The sequence below is a fragment of the Rana temporaria genome, chromosome 5 (genome assembly GCF_905171775.1).
Source record: "Rana temporaria chromosome 5, aRanTem1.1, whole genome shotgun sequence".
Lineage (NCBI taxonomy): Eukaryota > Metazoa > Chordata > Amphibia > Anura > Ranidae > Rana > Rana temporaria.
This window is the reverse complement of record NC_053493.1, coordinates 324,523,764-324,549,442: the sequence shown is the minus strand read 5'-3', so window position 1 is coordinate 324,549,442 and position 25,679 is coordinate 324,523,764. Positions and strand designations below refer to the sequence as shown.

Here is a 25,679-nt window from a genome sequence, read left to right as displayed (position 1 = left end):
TGTTCCCAGTACAGAGGAACACAGATCGGTCTCCTCCCCTTGTGAGTCCCCTCCCCCTACAGAAAGAATCACTCCCAGGGAACATATTTAACCCCTTCCCCGCCCCCTAGTGTTAACCCCTTCCCTACCAGTCACATTTGCACAATAATCAGTGCAGTTTTATAGCACTAATCGCTGTATAAATGTGAATGGTCCCAAAAACGTGTAAAAAAAAATGCAATAAAACTACCCTATTTTGTAGACGCTATAACTTTTGTGCAAACCAATCAATATATTTTTTTTACCAAAAATATGTAGTGGAATACGTATATCGGCCTAAACGGAGGCCATTTTTTTTTTTAAATGTGATATTTATTAAATCAAAAAGTAAAAAATATTGTGTTTTTTTTTTTTTTTCAATTGTCGCTCTTTTGTTTATAGTGCAAAAAAAAAAAATACAGAGGTGATCAAATACCAAACGAAAGCTCTATTTGTGGGGAAAAAAAATAAAAAATTCCATTTGGGAACAGTGTTGCATGACCGTGCAATTGTCATTCAAAGTGCGACAGCGCTAAAAACAAAAAAATGGTCTGGGCAGGAAGAGGGTGAAAATGCCCGGTATTGAAGTGGTTAAGCTTGAAAAAAAAAAAAAAATCAAATCGCTAAAATTCATCTATAATCTGCTTTTAACATTAGTCAGGAATATTTGCAGGGCTCTGATGAAGCCGTCGACCATCAAGATCAGCTCTCTCTGACGTTCTGGGTTTACCACTTGGCGTATTTTAGAAAGTGTCAAAGGTTAGTCAGTAGTGACAGCAGCGCGGCGGAAGCATCTAGCTAGAGGGACACGGAAAATGTTTTGCTCTGCTTGGTATAAGAATCTCTCTTTGAGATGACTGCCCCATAGCCACGAATGTGTATCTGCAAGATGAGATGCGAGTAGACTCCTACCAGCTTCAACTGGACAGATGCCAACAGCATGTAACTAGGCCATAGAGGCGGGCAACCTATAAGGAGACCTGACACTTAATGGAAGAGAATCTTACATGAGACACAATCAGAACGTTTCTATTCCAGCAAATTATATAAATGGCCGTGGATAAAAACCCGACACAGATACATGCCAAAATAAATCCTCCACAGGATCCGCAGCACAGATGTTATTAATATCCATTATTTATACAACACCTACATATTATACAGCACTTTACACAAAACACGGAATTATTTACTGGGGGGCTCAAATATCTCATAAGTCACGCAATATGACTCAACAAGGTAACAGACGGGATTTCTTTCAGCGTATTACTGATAAAGTGAACCTGTGACTATGTCAAGCACTATAAAGCAAATAGATTGCATAATCTAAAAAGGTACTAATCTTGAGAGTGTACATAGTGACTTTGCCTGTTGAAGCTCGGTTCACACTATTGTGATGCGATTTTGACACAGTTTGCATTGTGATTAGGTAGTGCAACTTTGATGCGACTGACTGCGTTTTGGATGCGTTTTGCATATTCTGTGGGGCCAAACCGCACTGGAAATGGCAAAAAATTAGCATAGGACCCTTTTCCCAAAGTCGCATCGCATTGATGTAAACAGACACCTTTGGAAGCAATATTTCCACGGTCATGCGATTTAGTGCGACCTAATAAAACACATTAGTGTTAACCAGATCTAAGTAATGTTATTCTGTAAATCTATAGTTCCCAACCTGTGTGAGACTAGGTATATTATCATTTCAAAAAGCCTTCACAACACAACAGTACAAACAAAATAAATACAGTAAAATGTATAAATTTGTTAAATCAGACTAATCACACAATAGCATCCACCCCTTCTCTAGTAATCGATATTCCCCATTCCAGCACCATGAATTCAGAGAGTTTGTTTACGTTTTCAAAAAAAATAAAAATATAAAAAACGTGACCAACTTCACCCACTGCTGTACTTGCCTCCATGGGTGATGAGCAGTTAGTGCCCATGAGACCCATGTAGCGCCCTTCTCCCCCTTCTTTCTGCAGTGCTTCTGGGATGGATCAGAGCGATTCTGATTGGTCAGCACAGACAGGAAATTGCTCTGATCTTTCCTGGAAGCACTGCATTAAAACAGGGGAGAAGAGTATAGGTTCACACTTTAGCTGTGTGGGCACCGACAGCTCATCACCCATAGAGGAAAGTACAGCAGGGACTATGTGAAGAGGGGGAGAGAGGAAGGGTGTTTAATTCCTAGCAATGCAGCAAATCGCAATTCAGAGCCGAATCCCTCCTTCTTCCAATGCTTTATCCCTTAACAGCACTTTGCATTACACATGAAATTTAGACCTCATTCACATGGGCGCTGTGGCCTATATAACATGAACTGTCCTTTCTTTTTGCAGCTGGAACCGTGTATAACTCAACGGGTAAAGCAGCAACTGTACGGACCACTAGTCCTAATTTGACAGGCGTGACGGGTTGGGTGAGCCGCCCTGAACATACACCGTCTGCATTCTGGGCAGCTCACCCACCCCTGCACGCCCATCAAATTAGGACTAGTGGCTGTGGCCGTACAGTTTTGGCATCCCCATAGAGTTACACAGACTGCCTGGTGGCTCCAGCCGCATAAATGCCCAATTCACTCTGTACGGGCCACAGCATCCAGGAGAATGGGACCCTCCAACTTGCCTGCTGCTGCTTTAGAAGGCTAGGTTGGCAGCGGCTAAGAAGCTTGTCATACAGGAGTGCAATTATCTTGTTAAGCCTTTACAATACTGTAGCTCCTCTAATATATGCAGGCATTGCGTGGGAATATTCAGAACAAGCACATTTTCCACTATCATGCTGTTCCTTGAGATCAGTATTGGTCCCACCAATGCAACTTTTTACGTTTTATGCAGACACATGAAATCTGGGATCTCCGGCATTCCTTTACATGTGCGTCTTTCATATGCAAGCCCACAATGGGCACCCAAGGATCGTGCTCATCTAAAGAGATGCCGCAGCTTATTTTATGTTTTCCTTCTACACTTTTCTTTTGCACATGCTTCTCAAAAAGCAAACCTCAAATAGATCTATATACTGTAAATCACTCACCGGCTTCCTTCTGGCTAATTACATAGCAGTCAATATTTTGACAGGTCACATGCTGACCCCAAATCACTTTTCATCTGAAGAACATTCTATAAAAGTTTCATCTTACATATACAGCAACAATGAGTCTGTAAAGTTGAAAAATACACCTGTAAAAAAATCTCACATTTCATCCCTTTAGTCAAGTGATCTTTAAAGTGGAACTAAACCCTCCTATAGTTTTCAGCCAAGGAAGCTGCCACCTTTGATCTTCAATCGACGTGATGCTGCACATGTGATCAGTTAGGACACCAGCCATTGGATGGTTTGACAGTTTGGTTGAGAGTACAACGTATGCGACGGTTACATTCCTAGCACATGCCGGGAATGTAAGGGCTCTTTCACACGGAGCGGACCGTTTCTGGGCCGCTCCGTGTGTCTCCGTCGGCTCAGCGGGGATCCCCGCTGAGCTGTCGGCGGATAGGGCGGCCCCTGCACACAGTGCAGAGACCGCCCTGTCTCAGCTCCAGTCTGCCCTATGGGGAACCGGATGCAGACGGACCGTCTGTCCGTCTGCATCCGTTCCGTCGGACGGAAGAAAAATAGGGTTTTCTTCCATCCGAAAACCGGATCCCGACGGACGCGGACGTTAGCGGATGCTCCATCCGCTAACGGACGCGATCCCATAGGGATGTATTACAAGTCCGTTAACGGACTTGTAATAACGGACAGGCGGAGCGGACGTCTGAAAGGGGCCTAAATGTTTTTGAATCTGTTAATTCAATGGATTTAGTTCCGCTTTAAAACACAGGTGACAATAGGAATTGGGGTATCAACTCCCTCCTACAGAGTTGGGAGACCACAGTTCACATTTTAGACTGAGCTATAAAATGTATGTAAACCCGAACTAGAAACTTTACTTATTTGGTCTCCTTTGGTCTGCTAAATATATAATTGAAAGTGTTTGGTTATATCTGTATGATAAGGGCAAAAAAAAAAAAAGTCTGGTCTGGAATCTGGTCAACAGATATCTTCCTGTGCTGCCATCATATCAGTTACATTGGGCCAGATTCACAGAAAACTCCGGCGGCGTAACATTTCGTGTTTACGTTACACCGCCACAAGTTTTCAGCGCAAGTGCCCGATTCACCAAGCACTTGCGTGTAAACTTACAGCGGTGTATTGTAAAGACGTCCGGCGCAAGCCCGCCTAATTCAAATGGGGCGTGTACCATTTAAATTAGGCGCGCTCCAGCGCCGGACGTACTGCGCATGCTCCGTTTTGAAATTCCCGCCGTGCTTTGCGCAAAGTGACGTCATTTTTTTGAACGGCGACGTGCGTAACGTACTTTCGTATTCTCGGACGTCTTACGCCAAAAAAAAAAAAATTTTTAATTCGACCCGGGAACGACGGCCATACTTTAACATGGCTCATCTAAAGTTAAGCCATGTTAAAGCAGGCTTAACTTTGCGACGGGAAAAAATTACTAGCGACGACGTAACAAACGCGAAAACCATTGTGGATCGCCGTAAAAGTTAATTTGCATACCCAACGCAGGAAAACGACGCAAACTCCACCCAGCGGCGGCCGAAGTATTGCAGCCTAAGATCCGAAGGCGTACGAAGCCGTACGCCTGTCGGATCTTAGAGCTATCTATGCGTAACTGATTCTATGAATCAGTCGCATAGATACACTCAGAGATACGACGGATTATCAGGAGATACGCCGTCGTATCTTCTGTGAATCTGGCCCATTGCTCCTAATTATCTCTGAGGACTACAGAACCATTTCCAACTACATAACAGAAAAGAAGAAAGGTTTCTGTAGTGCTGTCCTAAGGGGGCATGGATATGGTGGTACCACCAGTCCTCCTATACGGGGTCCAGTCAGATTAAATCAGATTGGGGGGGGGGTCTCAATTACTGGAACCAATCACCTGTATTGGCTCTCTGCAGCAGCTGTAAGGTGGATTTTTCTCTCGCTGGCTCTCAGCTGCTGCAGAGAAGATTGTATTTGGTTCCAGTAATTGCCCCCCAGTGCATCCCTCTGTACCCATTAACCTCCCTGTGCACCATACATTTCCCCCTGCTGCCCTGGCCCCCTATGTTTTCCTACCCCCACAGTGCCTTTGCCGTCCCTCCTCTCCTTCCCACCAACAGCTTAGGCACACAATAGGATCCTTCAGAATGGAGAGTGGGGGATGGGTCCACTAAATATGTCACATATACCAGCACCTTATTTTCCTGAATGAAGACAATGAGTTATCAGTACCAATCACATACTGTTTATTCATAACTGAAGCAACATTTTTTTTGGTAGGGGGCCTCTGAAGTTGGCTGTATGGGGCGCTGTGTTTTTTTTTTTTCTAATAATAATAATTTATATAATAGCAGCCCTGGCGACAATGCCACTTCTCTATAAATATGTATAGTGAGTAACCTTTAACCACTTGAGAGCCGCGCTATAGACGAAAGACGTCCACAGCACGGCTCTCAACTGCCGGGTGGACGTCCCTGGACGTCCTTTTATGTGCATTCCCCACGTGCGCCGCTGGGGGAGCGCAGCGGGGAAACACTGTGCCCGGCGCATCGCTGAGATGCAGATGCGCGTGCCTGGCGGCCACGATGTCAGCCAGGTACCTGCAATCGGCGGTGACAGCAGGGACGTGGAGCTCTGTGTGTAAACACAGAGCTCCACGTCCTGTCAGGGAGAGAGACCGATGCTGTGTCCCTTGTACATAGGGACACAGCATCGGTCACCTCCCCCAGTCAGTCCCCCTCCACACACAGTTAGAACACACCCATGGAATACATTTAACCCCTTCCTCACACCCTAGTGTTAACCCCTTCCCTGACAGTCACATTTATACAGTAATTAGTGCATTTTTATAGCACTGATCGCTGTGTAAATGTGAATGGTCCCAAAATTGTGTCCAAAGTGTCGGATATGTCCGCCGCAATATCGCAGGCCTGAAAAAAAAATAAAAAATAAAAAAAAAACACAGAACGCCGCCATTACTAGTAAAAAAAAAAAAAAATCATAAATCTATCCCCTATTTTGTAGGCGCTATAACTTTTGCGCAAACCAATCAATATACGCTTATTGTGATTTTTTTTTAACAAAAATATGTAGAAGAATACGTATCGACCTAAACCGAGGAAAAATATATATTTTTAAAAAAAAAATGGGATATTATTATAACAAAAAGTAAAAAATAGTGTGTTTTTTTTCAAAATTTTCTGTCTTTTTTTGTTTATAGCGCAAAAAATAAAAATCACAGAGATGATCAAATACCACCAAAAGAAAGCTCTATTTGTGGGGAAAAAAATGATAAAAATATAATTTGGGTACAGTGTTGTATGACCGCGCAATTGTCATTCAAAATGCGTCAGCGATGAAAGCTGAAAATTGGTCTAGGCACAAAGGGGTTTAAGTGCCCTGTAATGAAGTGGTTAATATGCTTTGACACAAATACATTACTAGTAGAAATTCTAGGTGAAATTAAAAGAAAAAAAGCTTGAAAAAAATGTAAATGAATGCACCCACCCACATGTAAATTGCAATAAGAAATTATTGCTTTAATTATTCCTGCTACTAATGCAGAGAAAATTGGACAAACCCATACCATCAAACTGATGAATCTATAGATCGGTGTTACAAAAAAAAAAAAGGTTATCTGCTTTAGTATATAGATACAATTGCATGTAATATCACAAAGCTAGATTACAAGGGTATCTTAAAAATTAGGTTTTCAACTATATCATTTCACTCATGTTCCAGCAAAACTTGTCAGGTGTCAAAAATGCTGTGATAACTGTCATGTAACAATTCCAACTCAAATGACTATTTATCCAAACATGATTTTCCACAAAGCTTTGTACTTCTGCACCTGATGCCTTCCGTTTTCATCGCTGCTCTTGCTCACTTGACAACCCAGACACCATCTGAATTTGAACAGCGATGCTTGAATCTGATCAATCTCTTTAGAAATATTGTGACCATGAATGTGAATTTCCATTCATGTACTGCTATTGTATGGATTTTATTGCGTTATCTTAAGCTACCCCTGGTTTGTCTAGGACACCAGAAATCTAAATCATATTGCACCAATTGCTATCCACAGATGCCAGTTTGAGGCCGCTGCTTTAAAGTGGTTGTAAACCCTTACAAACCACTTTTGCCTACAGGTAAGCCTAGATTAAGGCTTACCTGTAGGTGCAAGAAATATCTCCTAAACCTACACGGTTTAGGAGATATTTACACTAGAGACTTGCGCCGATGTCTACGGAGTATGCGCTGTAGACGACGGCACAGGCGCACCTTAGAAATGGCATCATGCCATTTGTAAAGGAGGATGTGCTGTGACTGGCGGCTCCCGCATGCATACGTGGGATTGACATCATCGCGGCTCTGCCAAATCACAGCGCCGGAGCCGCGATACACGGAAGTCACTACGGGAGAGATAGTGGCGACGAAGGAAGGGGGAACGAGGACCGCTGTGGGGGTTTCGATCTCAGGTAAGTAATTCATAATGAACTAGTATGCTATGCATACTAGCTCATTATGTCTTTGTCTTGCAGGGTGTTTTTTTTTTTTTTGCAGAGGGTTTACTTCCTCTTTAAAGGCTGGAAGTACAGAAAAGTAAGGAAAAAAAGAGAAAAAAAGTGAAAAAAAAAAAAAGTGCGTCCCATGCAGGAAAACTACTAATGTATGGTAGCGGCTATACTGAGTAGACACTCCCCACGTATGGGGTCTTCAGAAAAGTACCTGTCATTCCTACTAGAGAAGAACTTAACGCCCAATTTCCTGTTGTAGGCTGACAGTGTTTTTGTGGACTGAAATCTAACGGAATGGTGCAAGACCTGCCCAATTGGCTCTTGCTGAACTACAAAATACTGCTTATTCTCCTCATCACCACAACATAGGAGGGGTTTTGTAGTCCAAGAGAAAAACTGAAAAGGCAGATTAGACTCCTTAAGATAGCAAAGGCAGATTTCACAGCACAGCTGATTTTCTGATAGGATCAACAGGTATTTTCTGCACTTATCAGACAGATAAGTGCAGAAAATATCAAAATACTGTATTTATTGGCGTATAACACTCACCTTTTCGGTTGCAAATAGTGTGTGCGTGTTATACGCCAATACTGCAATTTGGGCTGCCTCGGAGAGAGCGGGGAGGGGGGCAGGATGAGCGCCGTCAGATTACATACAGCGAGAATCTCCTGTTTACTCAGCGGCCTCTGTAATAGGAAGTCCAGTTTCCTGGGCCGGCATTGGACCAGTGTTCTGTCTATCATAGAAGCCGGTCCAAGAGGCAGGACTTTGTATTAAAGAGGCCGCCGAGTAAACAGGAGATTCTTGCTGTATGTAATATGATGACGCTCTTCCCGCCCCCCTCCCTGAAATGGGCATTGATCAGGCTGCTATCATGGCTATGGGGAGGCTGCAGATGGGCATTAATCAAGCTGCATTGATGGGCAATTGTGAAGCTACAGATTGGCATTGATTAAGCTACATTAATGGGCAATGGTAAGGCTGCAGATGGGCATTGATAAAGCTGCATTCATGGCAATGGGGAGGCTGCAGATGGGCATTAATCAAGCTGCATTGATGGGCAATTGTGAGGCTGCAGATGGGCATTAATCAAGCTGCATCGATGGGCAATTGTGAGGCTACAGATGGGCATTGATCAAGCTGCATTGATGGGCAATTGTGAGGCTACAGATGGGCATTGATCAAGCTGCATTGATGGGCAATTGTGAAGCTGCATTGATGGGCATTGATCAAGCTGCATTGATGGGCAATTGTGAGGCTACAGATGAGCATTGATCAAGCTGCATTGATGGGCAATTGTGAAGCTGCATTGATCAATCTGCATTGATGGGCAATTGTGAGGCTGCATATGGGCATTGATCAAGCTGCATTGATGGGCAATTGTGAGGCTGCATATGGGCATTGATTAAGCTGCATTAATGGGCAATTGTGAAGCTGCAGATGGGCATTGATCAGGCTGCATTGATGGGCACTGACCCTTATTTTGCTTCAATGTTCTTTATTTAAAAAATATATATTTTTCCTGAAACTTCCCTCTTAAAATGTGTGTTATAGGCCGATATATACGGTACTTTCAATGTTATATTTAACAAACGAAATGGGAGAAAAATATGAGGAGAGTCAATTATTAGGGTTTACATAAACTAGAAGTCACTAGTTGACTCTGGCCATTATTAGCAGTTTCCTCAGACTCTGGTGAAGTCGTTTCACTGCCAGCCTGTTCTAGGAAAGATCATTAGCGAACATTACACATCAAACTCTTACTGGTATAGGAAAGATAATTGATCATAATATAGACACACTTCTTCTGGAGGAGTCTGAATGGCAATACCACAAGCATAAATAGACTATAATTCATAATTAATTAATTTAGGTTAGCGGCAAGATACAAAGACCGATGATGTATGAATGTCTGCAAATGCTTCTTTTAAGAAGACGCACAATGAAAATCACTGTTTAAGAAAGTGTGGTATCGCATACAGAATGTAAATGATAAACTCTACCGGAGTGTTCAACGAGCCAAGTAGTGATATTTTTAAGATACAGTAATGGTTGCGAGTATTTCAGCTCATGGTTAAAATAAATTCAATGTGTAAGGAGCCAGTCTGAAAGCGGTGGGACAAAAAATAGAAAGGTCTCCTTATGTGTTGCACTTGCGCAATTAACTTGGGTTAGTTTCAGACATGGTTATCTAGGACAGAGTTTCTCAACTCCAGTCCTCAAGGCCCCCCAACAGGTCATGTTTTCAGGCTTTCCATTATTTTGCACAGGTGATTTGATCAGTTTCACTGCCTCAGAGCCCATTCACACAGTCGCCTGACAAGTCGCGTCTCGTTCTATTCAATAGAACCATTCTAATAGGAGCAACGCAAGTCACTTCGACTTAGAAAAAGGTTCTTGTACGACTTTGGGGGCGCCTTGCATTGACTTCTATACAGAAGTCATTTTGCAAGTCACCTCTGAAGTCGTCTTCAGGTCGCCTTGCCGAGTCGCCCCCAAAGTCGTGACGCCCCTGTGTGAATGGGCTCTTAGTAATTACAACAGCCGTTTCATCTGAGGGGAATCCTGAAAACATGACCTGTTGGGGCACCTTGAAGACTGGAGTTGAGAAACACCGATCTAGAACACCACGCAGGAGGAGGAGTGCATTCTCATGGGATTTCACGTCCCAAGAGGCGACGCTGAAGCACAGCGATATAGTAATAGAGCCTACATATAGAAGTTGGAAACTAGAGCCTTAAGTTAGAATTTTTCAACTTTTTGATTTTAATCCTGTGGCTATTTTAAGCTTTTAGTTAGGTATTGTTCCTTACCAGTGTGGGGGACTCCGCAATAATAGAGGTCCTGTGTTTTTTATGCAAGGTCCACATTTACTCAGCATCTTCTTCTCCTTTCTGTTCAAGCACTTGATTGGCTTAGTGCAGTGGTTCTCAACCCGGGGTCAAATGATGATTTGACAGGGGTCACGAAAAGAAAGTGAGTAACAAAGAAAAGAGGCAAAGAAAGAATAAGAGAAAGAATAAAAATAAAAAAAAACGGCTAAAGAGGGATGGGGAGAAAAAAAAATCAAGAAATTAGGATTGAGAGAGGGAAAAGGGAAAGAACGGAGAACAAAGAAAGATTGGTACAAAGAGAAAGAGTGGTACATCCTAAAAATTTACCATAAAGGGGTTTTAATCCTGTACAAGTGGAAGGCACTCAGGGAGCGCTAAATGTCCATGGGTTAGGGGCGCAAATCACTTGTCTTGCCTGCCTACGAAAATAAAATTTTACTGTTAAGGGTCCCCACAACTTGGGAAATTATATCAAGGGGTCAAGGCACTAGTAAGGTTGAGAACCACTGGCTTAGTGCCATCACATGAAGTGGGTCATATACTAATCCACACCCAAATGTAGCGAGTATTTCCTTTGGCTTCAAATCAGGACTTTGACTGTACAGAGCAATGGCTCTCTGTGTTGGGAGTACTATCCCTGAGCCTGGAGGCCCTAAATCCATAGGCATCTCTATTAGATGTCATGCATATTGATGTAAATTCATCAAGAAATTAGATTGTTTAGATTTTTTTATTAATAAGTGTTTTATAGCAAAAAGATAAAAAAATAATATTATATATATATATATATATATATATATATATATATATATATATATATATATATATATATATATATATATATATATATATTTTAGTTCTCAGTCTTTTAGCGCAAAAAAACCCAGCAGTGATCAAATAGCACCAAAAGAAAGCTCCATTTGTGGGAACAAAAAGACATAAATTATTATTATAAATATGCCCCTTCTAACCAAAGTCACCACAAAGCTCCTTTGTCATTGGCTTACCTTTACATAGGCTCCCCCCGCCCCCACCTTCAGTCAATCAACAGTGCTGCTGCCACGCTTATCCACCTTACCAACCACTCGGTTTCTGCTTCTCCTCTCTGTCAATCCCTACATTGGCTTCCACTGACCCAACAAATTAAATTCAAAATGTAAACAACTTACAAAGCCATCCACAACTCTTCCCCCAGCTACATCAATAGCCTAGTCTCAAAATACCAACCAAATCATTCTTTTCATTTATCCCAAGACCTCCTGCTCTCTAGTTCTCTCATCACCTCCTCTCATGCTCGCCTCTAGGACTTTTCCAGAGCCTCTCCCATCCTATGGAACTTTCTACCCCAATCTGTCCTGAAAACCCTCCTCCTAGGAGAAACATATCCTACCCACAGCCAACAACTGCACTTTTATTTTCTTCATTAGTTCATCCCCCACAGCTACTACCTTTTTTTTACCACTTGACCCTCCCTCCTAGATTATAAGCTCTAATGAGCAGCGCCCTTTGATTTCCATTGTATTGTAACTGTACTGTCTGCCCTCATGTTTTAAAGCACTGTGCAAACTGTTGGCACTATACAAATCCTGTATAATAATAATAATAATAATAATAATAATAATAATAATAATAATAATAATGTGTAGGAAGAGCTTGGAAAACTGCGTTTAAAATGGATCCTTCCACTGGTGGTTATTGTGGCACAGGAAAACTATTAGGACTTTAGGGAATCTGCAATCCAAGAGTAGTAAAAATTAAAGTGTATGGAAAACCCTAACAACGCCTCCTTTTTGCAAAAAAAGCATCTTTTGATCATGGCGAAAAGACTTTCAAGCAGTTAACATGGGCGCAATGTATAGAAAGATATATCAAGGAATCAAGTTCACCAATGTAAAAACCCATTTACATCCTCACACAGAACAGCGCTATACTTCGTTTTACCTTGAAACCTGTCAAAATACTACAAGGCACAGATGTGATCAATGATGCCAGAATGCTCCTCTCAAGCAGACCTTGAGTCTTCACTGGAGCTTAAAGTGTATATGAGGACAAGAAAAAAAGACCTATACTGTACATCTCTGTAATGTATGGAACACTTGGTATAGGACTGTGTATATAAAAGGTATTCCACTTATTGTGTTTCTATTGGCTGAAAAAAATTCAACCCAACCACCCAATTATGCATGCACATTTTCGAACGTTATTGGAGCATTATTCGAGCGAAGCCTCATCTGCAATCCCAATGTGAAAGCCCGAGTGCTTTTAGAGCCCTTTTACACTGCCAGCGCCCGAAACGTTTTAGGGTGTTTTTGCAGTGCCTCAGTGTGAAAGGGTAAGGCGTTTTTACAGCGCTTTTCAATTCATTTCAATGGAGAGGGGCGTTTTTTCAGCGCCCAAAAACTGCTCCAAAGATGCTGCTTGCAGGACTCCGTGTGAAAGGGTCCATTGAGATGCATGGAGAGCGTTTTAAGAGCGCTATTTTTAACGCTAAAACGCTGTAAAAACGCTTCAGTGTGAAAGGGGTCCAAGTGCTCCCATAGCAAGCAAGGAGACAAGAGCACTGGTGGGGGACCTTAGAGGAGGATGGGTGATCTACCAGATGTCTTATTTGGATTTGAACATACCTAACCATAAAACATACAATGAAAAAGTAAACCAAAAATGGCCAAAGATGATCCTGCTGACCATCGTTGGATCATGCTAATGCATTAAATCCAAAAGCAAAAAAAATATTTTAAACTCCCAGTGACATTATCCAAAAAGCTGGTTGGCTATTAAAGATAACCGCAGATTTTTTTTACCTCTGCAGTGACAATACAGAATAGGATCCGATTCCCCAAAATTCTAGCGAATAAACAGACTTTGATTCAAGCCAATAGAAGACCAGAAGACAGGGCCAAGAAATAGGTTCCCTTTAAATCAAGGAAGAAAAAGGGTTACCAATCATCAGTGGAGGTTTGTCCATAGGGGCTGCTGGGGCAGTGCCCCACTAGCTTTCTTGCAAAAAAAAAAAAAGTACACAAAAAAATAAAACTAAAATAAAATTATAATGTTTTTGTGTTGCGGTTGCTACTTGCTAGGTAGAAAAAAAAAAGGCCCATCTGTCTAGCAACAGGACGTCCGTCAAAAATAATTTCTCCGAAGTCCCCGTTGCTGGCTGCTTGCCAGTATTCTATTATGTTATTAGGAGCTTGTTAGAGTGGGCTGAAATCCCAATCCTGGCCCGCCTAGTCTATTGAGCCTAAATTTGGTCCCTCCCTGGACCAAGATCTTCCCTGCCTGCAGTTTCACAGCCTGGCCTGCTGCCCAGCCATGCCCCTGCAAGTCACACTCCAACACTTGGTCTCTCCTTCTCCAGCCCGCCATCTTGTGTGCAGAGTGGACAGAGGAGAGCTAGGAGAAAGGAGAAAGACAGAGCAGCAGACTGAGCAGAGCACAGCGCCGGCGGGGTCACGGGAGTCGGGCAACAGGGCGAGAGCAGCAGAGCATAGCGATGAGCCCCCGGCCAGCTTGGGATTAAATTGTGCCCAGCCCCTAGGGATTCCTGTTGGTGTCAAGTTCAACTCCATGAGTGAGTGTCAGTCATGTATGTTAAACCCTCACAGAAAAGATGAACGTCCTGAAGTGCTAGAGCCTCATATAGTATAGTGTATATATTATAATGCATATAGTATAGTTTACTGCATAGTGTATAGTTTTTCACTATATTATACACCATACTCTATGGGTGGAAGCAAGTGGAATACAGGGGACAGAGTGGGTGGGGTCTTTAATGGGTCTTATGAGAAGTGGGATGGGTCAAAAATTAAGGGCGGGGTCTAATCCGCCACAATTCTAAAACGTCACCAGCTGCCACTGCCATTCATGCACCTCTCTGCCCGGTTTGCTCTATTGAGCGCCAGCAAAATTGCTATTTAATTCCAACTCGTTACTGTGCCAGAGCTTTCACAGAATGCTGCAACAAACAGAGCTGGTTGTTTGGAAGAAAAGCACAGAGATGATCTCATCAGTAAGTTGCTGCTCCTTCTCTATTCAATCACAGTCTTGATCAAGTAAATGCTCAGTTTCTGGCAGCCTATTGCATTAGAGTGTGCACCCCAAAGCACACTAGAGTGTGTGTATATATAGCAGTAGGGCAATGGATAGTGTCAGTAGAGCAGTGTATAATGTCAGTAGTTACAATTAAAACATTTTTATTATTGATTTTTGTTATATTTATATATATTATATTAATATATATATATTAATATATATATATATATATATATATATATTTTTTTCTGGCAATGTTCATGCCTAGCAAAGAACCACATTCATTTATTCTACAGGCAACATGGTTTGCACTTTTCAGTGTGGAAGGTGAGAACCGTTCTCAGCTTTACTTTTTTTGTGTACATGTTCTAGTGTTTCTCTATACAGAATGACTCTCATTTTGATTGCAAGTACAAAAGTCAATAAAAACGATTGTGCAAAAAACGTAATTTCATGTATGCCAAAAGCACCACTAATGAGTCCGGACCCATTGCACCTGTGCGCTTAAAAAAAAGTTTGATATTGAATCAAGATGAACACTATAGAGTTCAAATGATGTAAACTGCAACACTCATACAATGCACAGCCCAAAAACCTCAAAGCTGTGAACTGGCCAACACTTTACTCTTCATAAGAAAAATGACAAATTCAGCAAAAGGCAATACAATAGGTAAGCACAAAATAAGTAAAATAAAATAAATAAATAAATAAATAAAAAAAAAAAGTTCACTATGGACAACAGCTGTTAAATTAGAAATAAAAGACTATTTTTTTTCTGTCTTGTCGCACAGAGCTAAAAACATGCTTTTTATAAGGCTGTTTACTATATAAGCTCAGCTGATAATCAGCTTGACGAATTATCCTGGACAGCAAAAGCACTGGAAGCATAGCCTGTGTGCCAGCACCACAAACTTAGCCACAGACCGGCATTTATAAATATTCCTGGACAAAGATCTTTATAATAAAAGTGGCCCATTGGCATTAAAATGTCATATGTATGGTTGATTTATATATATATATATATAAATCAACCATACATATGACATTTTAATGACATTTTAATGCCAATGGGCCACTTTTATTACGTAAATCTGGATAAAGATAAAAAATATTAAAAGGGCCGGTTCACACCACAAAAAAAATAAAAAATTAACTCCATATCTGTTCCAAATGCATTTCTGCATGCACATTTTTAATGTGTCTGGTGCATTTTTGTTTTCGGATGCATTCCAGCATTCACTTTACTGTGGTCTGGTGCATGTTTAATGCATTTTAGTGCATTCCAGTGCAGTTCCGTGCAGAGAAAATGCAGCAGGTTCTGCAGCACTGAAGCGGATTATGTCATTGAAAACCATATAACCTGCTTTCTATGCCTTTGAAAAGTGATTATAAAAATAAGATAAAAAATTAGGTTTACAAACAGGTTCATACTTACCTGCTCTGTGCAATGGAACTGTACGAAGTGGCCCCAAACCCCCTCTTCTTGGGTCCCTTGCCGATGCTCCTAGCTCCTCCTCTCTGTCCACTGCCCCCATAGGAGGGCTCAGGTAAGGAAAAAAAAAGGGGAGGGGGATACTGATGCCTAAACATGTTTTACCTTAAGTATTAGGCTTCATGTACACGGGACATTTTTACAACATTTTTACACATTTTTACAACTGCTCCTGAACTATTTAACTTGACAGATAGTAACCCACGTTTAAAACGTCTGTTTTGCTGCGTTTACATCCCGCGTTTACGTATATATATATATATATATTTTTTTTTTAATGGCCAAAAACGAAAAACTCCTTTAAACGAAACGCTGCTAAACGTGGGTTACCTTGTTTAACCATGTTTAGTCACGTTTGGCGTCTAAAACGTGAAATATTCGGCGTCTGAACCCATTTTTTTGGTTTCAAAGAAACGCTGTTAAACGCAACTGCCTAAAAACAGCAATAAACGAGACTGTGTACATGGTCACATAGGAGAACATTGAATGAGTTCAGGGGCAGTTGTAAAAAGCGTCCAACTGCCTCTGAATGTACATTTAGAAGCATCCCGTGTACGTGGGGCCTTACACATTTACCAGACTACAATATTTTTTGCTAGAATGGTCCTTAACCACTTGCCGCCCGCATCGCGGCGATCGTTGTTGCAGGGTGTCAGTCTGACACCCCGCAACACCGATCTCGGTAAATAGTCTCTCACGGAGACTCTTTACCACGTGATCAGCCGTGTCCAACCACGGCTGATGACGATGTAAACAGGAAGAGCCGTTGACAGCGCTTCCTCACTCGCGTCTGACAGACACGAGTAGAGGAGAGCCGATCGGCGGCTCTCCTGACAGGGGGGGTTCGCGCTGATTGTTTATCAGCGCAGCGCCCCCTCGGATCGCCACACTGGACCACCAGGGAAGGGCAACAACAAAAAACAAAGTCTAAAAAAAAACACAACCATTAAAAAATAAAAAAAGATGCCAATCAGTGCCCACAAATGGGCACTGACTGGCAACATAGGAAAAATAAGTGCCGCCCCACAGTGTCCATCAGTGCCACCCCACAGTGTCCATCAGTGCCACCCCACAGTGCCCATCCATGCCCAGTGCCCACCTATCAGTGCCCATCTGTGCCACCCATGAGTGCCCATCTGTGCCGCCCATGAGTGCCCAGTGCCGCCCATGAGTGCCCATCAGTGCCGCCCATGTGTGCCCATCAGTGCCGCCCATGTGTGCCCATCAGTGCCGCATACCAGCGCTGCCAATCAGTGCCACCTTATCTGTGCCCATCAGTACTACCTCATCGATGTCCATCAGTGCCATCTCATCAGTGCCGCCATATCAGTGCCCGTAATTGAAAGAGAAAACTTACTTATTTACAAAAAAATTAACAGAAAAAAATAAAAACGTAATTTTTTTTCTAAATTTTTTTTAGTTGTTGCGCAAAAAAAAAAAAAAAAAAAAAAATCGCAGAGGTGATCAAATACCACCAAAAGAAAGCTCTATTTGTGGAGAAAAAAGGACGCCAATTTTGTTTGGGTACAGTGTAGCATAACCGCACAATTGCCATTCAAAGTGCGGCAGTGCTGAAAGCTGAAAATTGGCTTGGGAAGGTGCGTAAGTGCCCTGTATGGAAGTGGTTAACATATCTATGATACTATTGCTTATCTTGGGGGAACAATAACTCGGATGCCAAAAATTTCTGTTCTGCCAAAAATGTGTTCCCCTCCATAAAAATGTTCTAACGAGGTCTATACGACCACATACATATTGCAATTATCATTTGATGCTTCTATCTATAGACCGCCTAATATCAACAAGAAAGGCAACCCAATGGTAGCTTTGTTTGCAATGAATGGGGGATTAAGGAATTAATACCCAAGCAATAACAAACAAGCATAACATTTCCAGATCTCATGCCGTGTACACACGATCATTTTTAGCATGAAAGAAAACGTTGTTTTTCAGCATGTCTAAAAAAAAATTTTTCCCAACTTCATCATTAAAACGTTGTTGCCCACGCACCATCGTTTAAAAAAAATGATCTAGCAAAGCGCCGTGACGTACAACACGTACAACGGCACTTTAAAGGGAAAGTTCCATTCGCCCTTGGGTTGCTTTAGCTGATTCCGTGTTAGTAAAAGACGATTCGCGTTTTTTTGTCTGTTACAGCGTGATGAATGTGCTTACTCCATTATGAACGGTAGTTTTACCAGAACGAGCGCTCCCGTCTCATAACTTGCTTCTGAGCATGCATGTTTTTTTTCGTCGTTTTAGCCCACACACGATCATTTTTTACATCCCGAAAAATTACATTGTTTAAAACTACGTTAAAAAATGCAGCATGTTCGAATTTTTGTTTTGGGCGTTTTTCAGAACCTGAAAAATTATGTGAAGCCCACACACACAATCATTTTAAATGACGATTTTGAAAAACAACGTTTTTTTCATGCTGAAAAATGATCGTGTGTACGCGGCATCAATCTTACTCGAAGAAGAGATTTTCCTATTCATAGGCATATTTGATTGATTCCAATGGACACATTAAAGGTCATTTGGATTTGTAGCTTTAAAAACAAAATTCTCTTGTAATAAGACCTTCATTCTCCTTATCACCATCAAATACTAGAATATGAGCTCATGTGAACGAGTCGAAACCAGCAATCCACTGTCATCACCAGATAAATGAACGAACGCTTTCCTCTCCCGAATACTTCCCTCCTGGTATTAAGAGTCTCGTATGTCACGCCGAGATTTTAAGAGTGAATTGACAGGCCGCTAAAAACTTTCCAGCTGGAGTCCTAGAAGAGGATTTTACTTTAGCTAGAGCTCCTTCATATTCAGAACATTGTCATTTGTAAGTCTTCATAAGGCAATTAGGCAGGAATTGGACACGCTTATCTTGTCATGTCGATCCTGGAGCCCCCGCAGACTATGCTGGAGGATGAGGAAAAGCAGATGAATACTTTTTGTATGAGTACATATGGCAAAAAAACACACTGTGGTTAACTTGGAAAGGTATCTGTGAATAGAAGGGCTCTACAGGGAATAGACAACTCCCATATAAATAAATATAAAATAATTTGCAATCCAGTTGTTGGATCGATGACATTTTACTTGCTATACATTTTACTCTCTTTCTCCACGGATCTGTAAGCCAAGCATAGCAAATTATATCAGTGCATAAAGAACATCTGGTAGTATAATAATTGTAGCATTTATATCTCCTATCAGTCAGCCTAAACAAACTGCAAGAATGTTAAACTGTAACAATAGGCCCTTTGTGACCTACAAGTGAGAGATTATCCAACAATCTGGGAAATAATGTGGAATATCTCTCAGTAGTAAACTAAACGCAAATTTTCCCATAGGACGCCATCCATGCTACTTAAAAGTTTAAGCTTGCTTTAATAACAAAGACTATACAAACAATAAGTCAAAGCTTGGTTTGCGTCACTCGACTACACCTCGCAATGGAAATTTTAATGCATAGATATTTTAATTATATCATTATTTATGTTCTTTTGCAGAAATGGTAAAGCTTGCTAAAAGGTAAAGGACTAGTGCAGAGCTTTTGAACCTGCGGCATGTGACCTGACAGCATTAATCTCTTTCTATTGGCTCACCAGTATCATGTGATGCTCATCTCATGACTGTCAACTGATCAGTAGTTGATCAATTGGCAGAAATCTGTCATGCCCAAGAGACTTGTTTATACACCGAACTACTAAAAAGGCATTTGGAGGTCTCTCTGTCCCTCCTTCCTCCTCATTTGTCCCTCATCTTGGAAAGATCTTTATAGTTGTATAAAATGGACTACTTATCCTTTCACCCAATTTCTAAATTGCTGCATTTGCAAATTTCAATCAGCAATATAAAAAAGAAATAATAGTGGTAATTCTCCCGTACAGACAGCATGGTGTGTGTTTCCTATACCGACATATTTTCACTAATAGGTGTCCCATGTTTCCATCTCAGAAAGTTGGGAGGTATGGCATTCTTGTGTTACTGGTTCAGTAACGTAAAATCAAAAGTAGAATTATAGGCAAAACTCTTTCATTTTGGATAGAGTAAGGCACAGTTTCTACTTGTGCGACTTGGGACTGCAAAGTCGCAATGAAAAGTTGTACCCAATGATTTCCCATGAGTACCCTTCATATCTGTGCTACATCAAAGTAGTCCCTGCGCTACTTTGGTCTCACTTTGATGCGACTTGAGGTCCAGGACCTCAAAAATACACAGGCATGGCTTCAAGTCGCATGAAAATTGTGGCAAAAAATGACGGTAAAATCACGGCAAAATCGCGCGACTTTGGGTTTGCAATAGTTGAAACCGAGCCTAAGGGAGAATTAACCCCTGCCAGTTTATTTTCCTATCTGTGTCCCACTAGGGACATTTACCTTCACTTCCTGTCCCATGGCCAAAACAGAAAATCCCTGCAAAGAATCCCTTGGGTGACATCCAGGTCACCAGAACTAGTGTCCCCAGTGGAAGATTTACTTTTATGGGGACAACCCAATATTTGTGATTTTTTTTACTTTCACCGTCAATGATAATGGTAAATAACAAATAAAGAGGGTGATTCTCCCTAACAGGGGCACAGGCAGCTTTAATTCCTCTCCACCCAAAACTAAAATATAATATTTTATATATATATATATATATATATATATATATATATATATATATATATATATATATATATATATATATATATATATATATATATATATATATATATATATATATATATATATATATATATATATTCTTGGAAAAAAAATCTAATAATTTCTATATTTTTATTATATGTTGATGTTATAATTGAAAGTGTTAGGCTTCATTCACACTGACACATACAGTGACGTTGCTAGAGGGGGGCGGGGGGGGATCTGGCTGTACTATCTGGAGGAAGTGCTCATATCACAAAACTGGCTTCACAGAATTATATGTACCGGTATATATTTCAGCCACGCATTTAGCTGCTTGTCTGGAATTCATCAGACAAGTAACTTTATTCTCATATCACAGGTTTGTGGTGCTTATCCAACTGTATCAAAAGAAAAAGCCTTAATTTTTTAAGCGCACTTTTAGAAATTAAACAATTTTTGGAGAAAGATTCCACCATTACTTCTTCCAAATTCCTACTGTGTTGCTCAAAAATAAAACAGGCTGGTGATCTCTGCGACAGGTGTCTCTGATAATGGGCTACTTGTGCCCAACACTGCCAACAAAAGACAAAGGAGCAGATGATGCAGAGGCTACAGATGAAACTGTACCTGGACAGAGAGGCTTGTGCTCCTATACCATAGACCACCTGCCACCAGTTTACCCACTCCAAAGCTGCTGCACTTCTTTTCCTGTAATCATGACTGCAAAGATGGCCACACAGCAACACAGTTTGAAAATTCATAATATATATAAACTAGGACAGAATTCATATGAAAACCCTAAGAAAGTCTTTCTATTGCAATGCCAACGTTTGGAATTTTACTTTTCATTTTACAATGCAATTATGACATAACGATGCAATAGTAATTGATAAATACAATGCGCAAAATTTTTCCCAAACAAAATTCACAGTTAGAATTCTGTTCTATAATTTTTTTTCCCCATCTTTCTCACTATGGGCAAACACAATTGTCAATTGGACCCCATTAAAGCAGAACAAAAACTTGCCAGCTTATCCTCGTTTTGATCTACAGTTGCCATGGTGCTGCACATGTGATCAATTATGACACCAGCAATTTGATGGCTTGACCGTTCTTTCGAGAACGCAAGCAACTGTAACACTTAAATACAACAGGTCTTGATAGTAATGCTTTTGCAACACAGTCAAATCAATGGGCTTAGTTATGCTTTAACTATCAGAAAATTGAATGAATGTTCCACTTTTGTTGAGAAAAACACAATTCCCTCTGGATGATCAATGCACATTGCAAGGATTTTAATAAACCTTGTTAACAGATTCCAAACTTTTGTTGCTATGAAGTAATAGCTCTTTGTTTCACCAGACTGATTGCATACAAATTCTGAATAGGAGGGTCTGGGTCATTATTAATCAGCTGGTGCCCTTTCTGTGTTCAAATGCTGTAGTGTCTGCATCCCTATAGAAGTGTTTAACCCTTGGGGAGTATCACACTAAAACTTACATTTCTATTGCAGAGGTGCCTAAAATCTGACTTTTCTTAATGGGGTTGTAAAAAAAAAAAAAATTCCCTAAATAGCTTCCTTTACCTTAGTGCAGTCCTCCTTCACTTAACTCATCCTTCCCTTTTGCTTTTAAATGTCCTTATTTCTTCTGAGAAATCCTCACTTCCTGTTCTTCTGTCTGTAACTATACGCAGTAATGCAAGGCTTTCTCCCTGGCGTGGGGCGAGCAGGCAAGTCAGGACGCTCTCTACTTTGCAGATAGAGAAAGGAGCTGTGTGTAAGTGGTTGTTCTGACATTCCTGCTCCCCCCCTCCCCCCTCAGGAGGCTTTCTCCACACCAGGAAGAAAGCCTTGCATTACTGTGTTGAGTTACAGACAGAAGAACAGGAAGTGAGGATTTCTCAGAAGAAATAAGGACATTTAAAAGCAAAATCGAAGGATGAGGTAAGTAAAGGAGGACTGCACTAAGGTAAAGGAAGCTACAGTTGCCACAAAAAGTATGTGAACCCTTTTGGAATGATATGGATTTCTGCACAAATTGGTCATAAAATGTGATCTGATCTTCATCTAAGTCACAACAATAGGCAATCACAGTCTGCTTAAAGCGGGAGTTCACCCATTTATTATTTTTTTTTTTCTCCCCTTAGATTCCTGCTCGTTCGGTCTAGGGGAATCGGCTATTTGTATTAAAATATGAGCAGTACTTACCTGTTTTCGAGATGCATCTTCTTCCGTCGCTTCCGGGTATGGGTCTTCGGGAGCGGGCGTTCCTTCTTGATTGACAGTCTTCCGAGAGGCTTCCGACGGTCGCATCCATCGCGTCACTCGTAGCCGAAAGAAGCCGAACGTCGGTGCGGCTCTATACTGCGCCTGCGCACCGACGTTCGGCTTCTTTCGGAAAATCGTGACGCGATGGATGCGACCGTCGGAAGCCTCTCGGAAGACTGTCAATCAAGAAGGAACGCCCATTCCTGCAGCCCATACCCGGAAGCGACGGAGAGGATGCATCTCGTAAACGGGTAAGTACTGCACATATTTTAAAACAAATAGCCGATTCCCCTAGAGAAAACGAGCAGGAATCTAAGGGGAAAAAGTGCCCTCTAAGGGTGAACCCCCGCTTTAAACTAATAACACACAAAAGAATTAAATGTTACCATGTTTTTATTGAACACACCATGTAAACATTCACAGTGCCGGTGGAAAAAGTATGTGAACCCTTGGATTTAATAACTGATTGAACCTCCTTTGGCAGCAATAACTTCACCCAAACGTTTTCCTGTAGTTGCAGATCAGACGGCCACAACGGTCAGGAGTAATTCTTGACCATTCCTCTTTACAGAACTGTTTCAGTTCAGCAATATTCTTGGGATGTCTGGTGTGAATCACTTTCTTGAGGTCATGCCACAGCATCTCAATCGGGTTGAGGTCAGGACTCTGACTGGGCCACTCCAGAAGGTGTATTTTCTTCTGTTTAAGCCATTCTGTTGATTTACTTCTATGGTTTGGGTCGTTGTCCTGTTGCAACACCCATCTTCTGTTGAGCTTCAGCTGGTGGACAGATGGCCTTAAGTTCTCCTGCAAAATGTCTTAATAAACTTGGGAATTCATTTTTCCTTTGATAGCAATCCGTCCAGGTCCTGACGCAGCAAAGCAGCCCCAAACCATGATGCCCCCACCACCATACTTCACAGTTGGGATGCGGTTTTGATGTTGGTGTGCTGTGCCTCTTTTTCTCCACACATAGTGTTGTGTGTTTCTTCCAAACAACTCAATGTTGGTTTCATCTGTCCACAGATTATTTTGCTAGTACTGCTGTGGAACATCCAGGTGCTCTTGTGCAAACTTTAAATGTGCAGCAATGTTTTTTTTGGACAGCAGTGGCATCCTCTGTGGTATCCTCCCATGAAATCCATTCTTGTTTAGTGTTTTACGTATCGTAGATTCACTAACAGGGACGTTAGCATATGCCAGAGACTTTTGTAAGTCTTTAGCTGACACTCTGGGATTCATCTTCACCTCATTGAGCAGTCTACGCTGTGCTCTTGCAGTCATCTTTACAGGACGGCCACCACTAGGGAGAGTAGCAGCAGTGCTGAACTTTCTCCATTTATAGACAATTTGTCTTACCGCGGACTGATGAACAGCAAGGCTTTTGGAGATACTTTTATAACCCTTTCCAGCTTTATGCAAGTCAACAATTCTTAATTGTAGGTCTTCTGAGAGCTCTTTTGTGCGAGGCATCATTCACATCAGGCAATGCTTCTTGTGAAAAGCAAACCCAGAACTGGTGTGTGTTTTTCATAGGGCAGTGCAGCTGTAACCAACACCTCCAATCTCATCTCATTGATTGGACTCCAGTTGGCCGACACCTCACTCCAATTAGCTCACGGAGATGTCATTAGTCTAGGGGTTCACATACCTTTTCCAACTGCACTGTGGATGTTTACATGGTGTGTTCAATAAAAACATGGTAACATTTAATTCATTGTGTGTTATTAGTTTAAGCAGACTGATTGTCTATTGCCGCGACTTAGATCAAGATCAGATCACATTTTATGACCAATTTGTGCAGAAATACATATCATTCCAAAAGGGTTCACATACTTTTTGTGGCAACTGTATTTGGGGGAAAAAAATTAAAACATTAACACACATTACAACACGGCTTGTGCAGCAATTGTATATGCGTTTTTTTCTTTTCTATATTTTCCCAAAAGAGTGGAGTTACCCGTTAAGCCTCTCTCAAAAGCTGAAAAAAACTGCTTTTAGCTTAAATAATCAAATAAGATAAAATGGTATTGATCTGTAAAGTTGGATTCCACCAAACTATAAAATACTAGTATATTTTTAGGAGTTTGTTATGGTTGCAGGAATGCAGGAAGATTAGAAGGCTTCACCCACAGCTTTTATTGGGGTCTTATGTGCTGGTCAGGTGTGGGTTTTCTCATGCGTGGCCATGTGCCAGTTACTTACATTATAGTGGTTGGAATGTCAGAAGGTTTTTTATCTTAATGCATTCTATGCATAAAGATAAAAAAAACATGTGTGCAGCTCCCTCCCTCAGCACCCCCTAATACTTACCCAAGCCCCCTCTCGATCCAGCGATGTTGCACAGGACATGCCGTTATCCGCAACCCTCCCTCCTAATTGGCTGAGACAGCAGCGGGCGCCATTGGCTCACTAACTTTGACAGCAGCTGGGGGCAATGAGGAGAGAGCTGTGCCTCCGTGTCTGAATGGACACACAAAACAGCGACTAGGCTTGGGTGCCCCCATAGCAAGCTGCTTGCTGTGGGGGCACTAGGCAGAAGGGAGGGGCCAGGAGAGCTGGCTGGGACCCGAGAAGAGGAGGATCTGGGCTGCTCTGTGCAAAACCAACTGCACAGAGCAGGTAAGTATGACATGTTATTTTTAATCAAAAAATCCTAGACTTTATCATCACTTTAAACCTCAACATGTATTAGGCACCCACACCTAATAAAGAAGAACACTTTGCAAGGAAAGTCTGCATGTTGTGCAGCAAGACATTATGCTGAAGACCTTTACATGGGTTATGCAGCATACTGAAAAACAAATAAAAAGTAAAAAACTATACACA

The 25,679-nt window shown here is 41.5% G+C and overlaps 1 protein-coding gene across 2 annotated transcripts in view; it reads right to left on the bottom strand.

The window, feature by feature from the left end:
• The window catches only part of FAM110B (family with sequence similarity 110 member B), a 212,444-nt gene that overhangs the window by 107,659 nt on the left and 79,106 nt on the right, over positions 1–25,679 (bottom strand). The gene's annotated exons all lie outside the window — the stretch shown is intronic.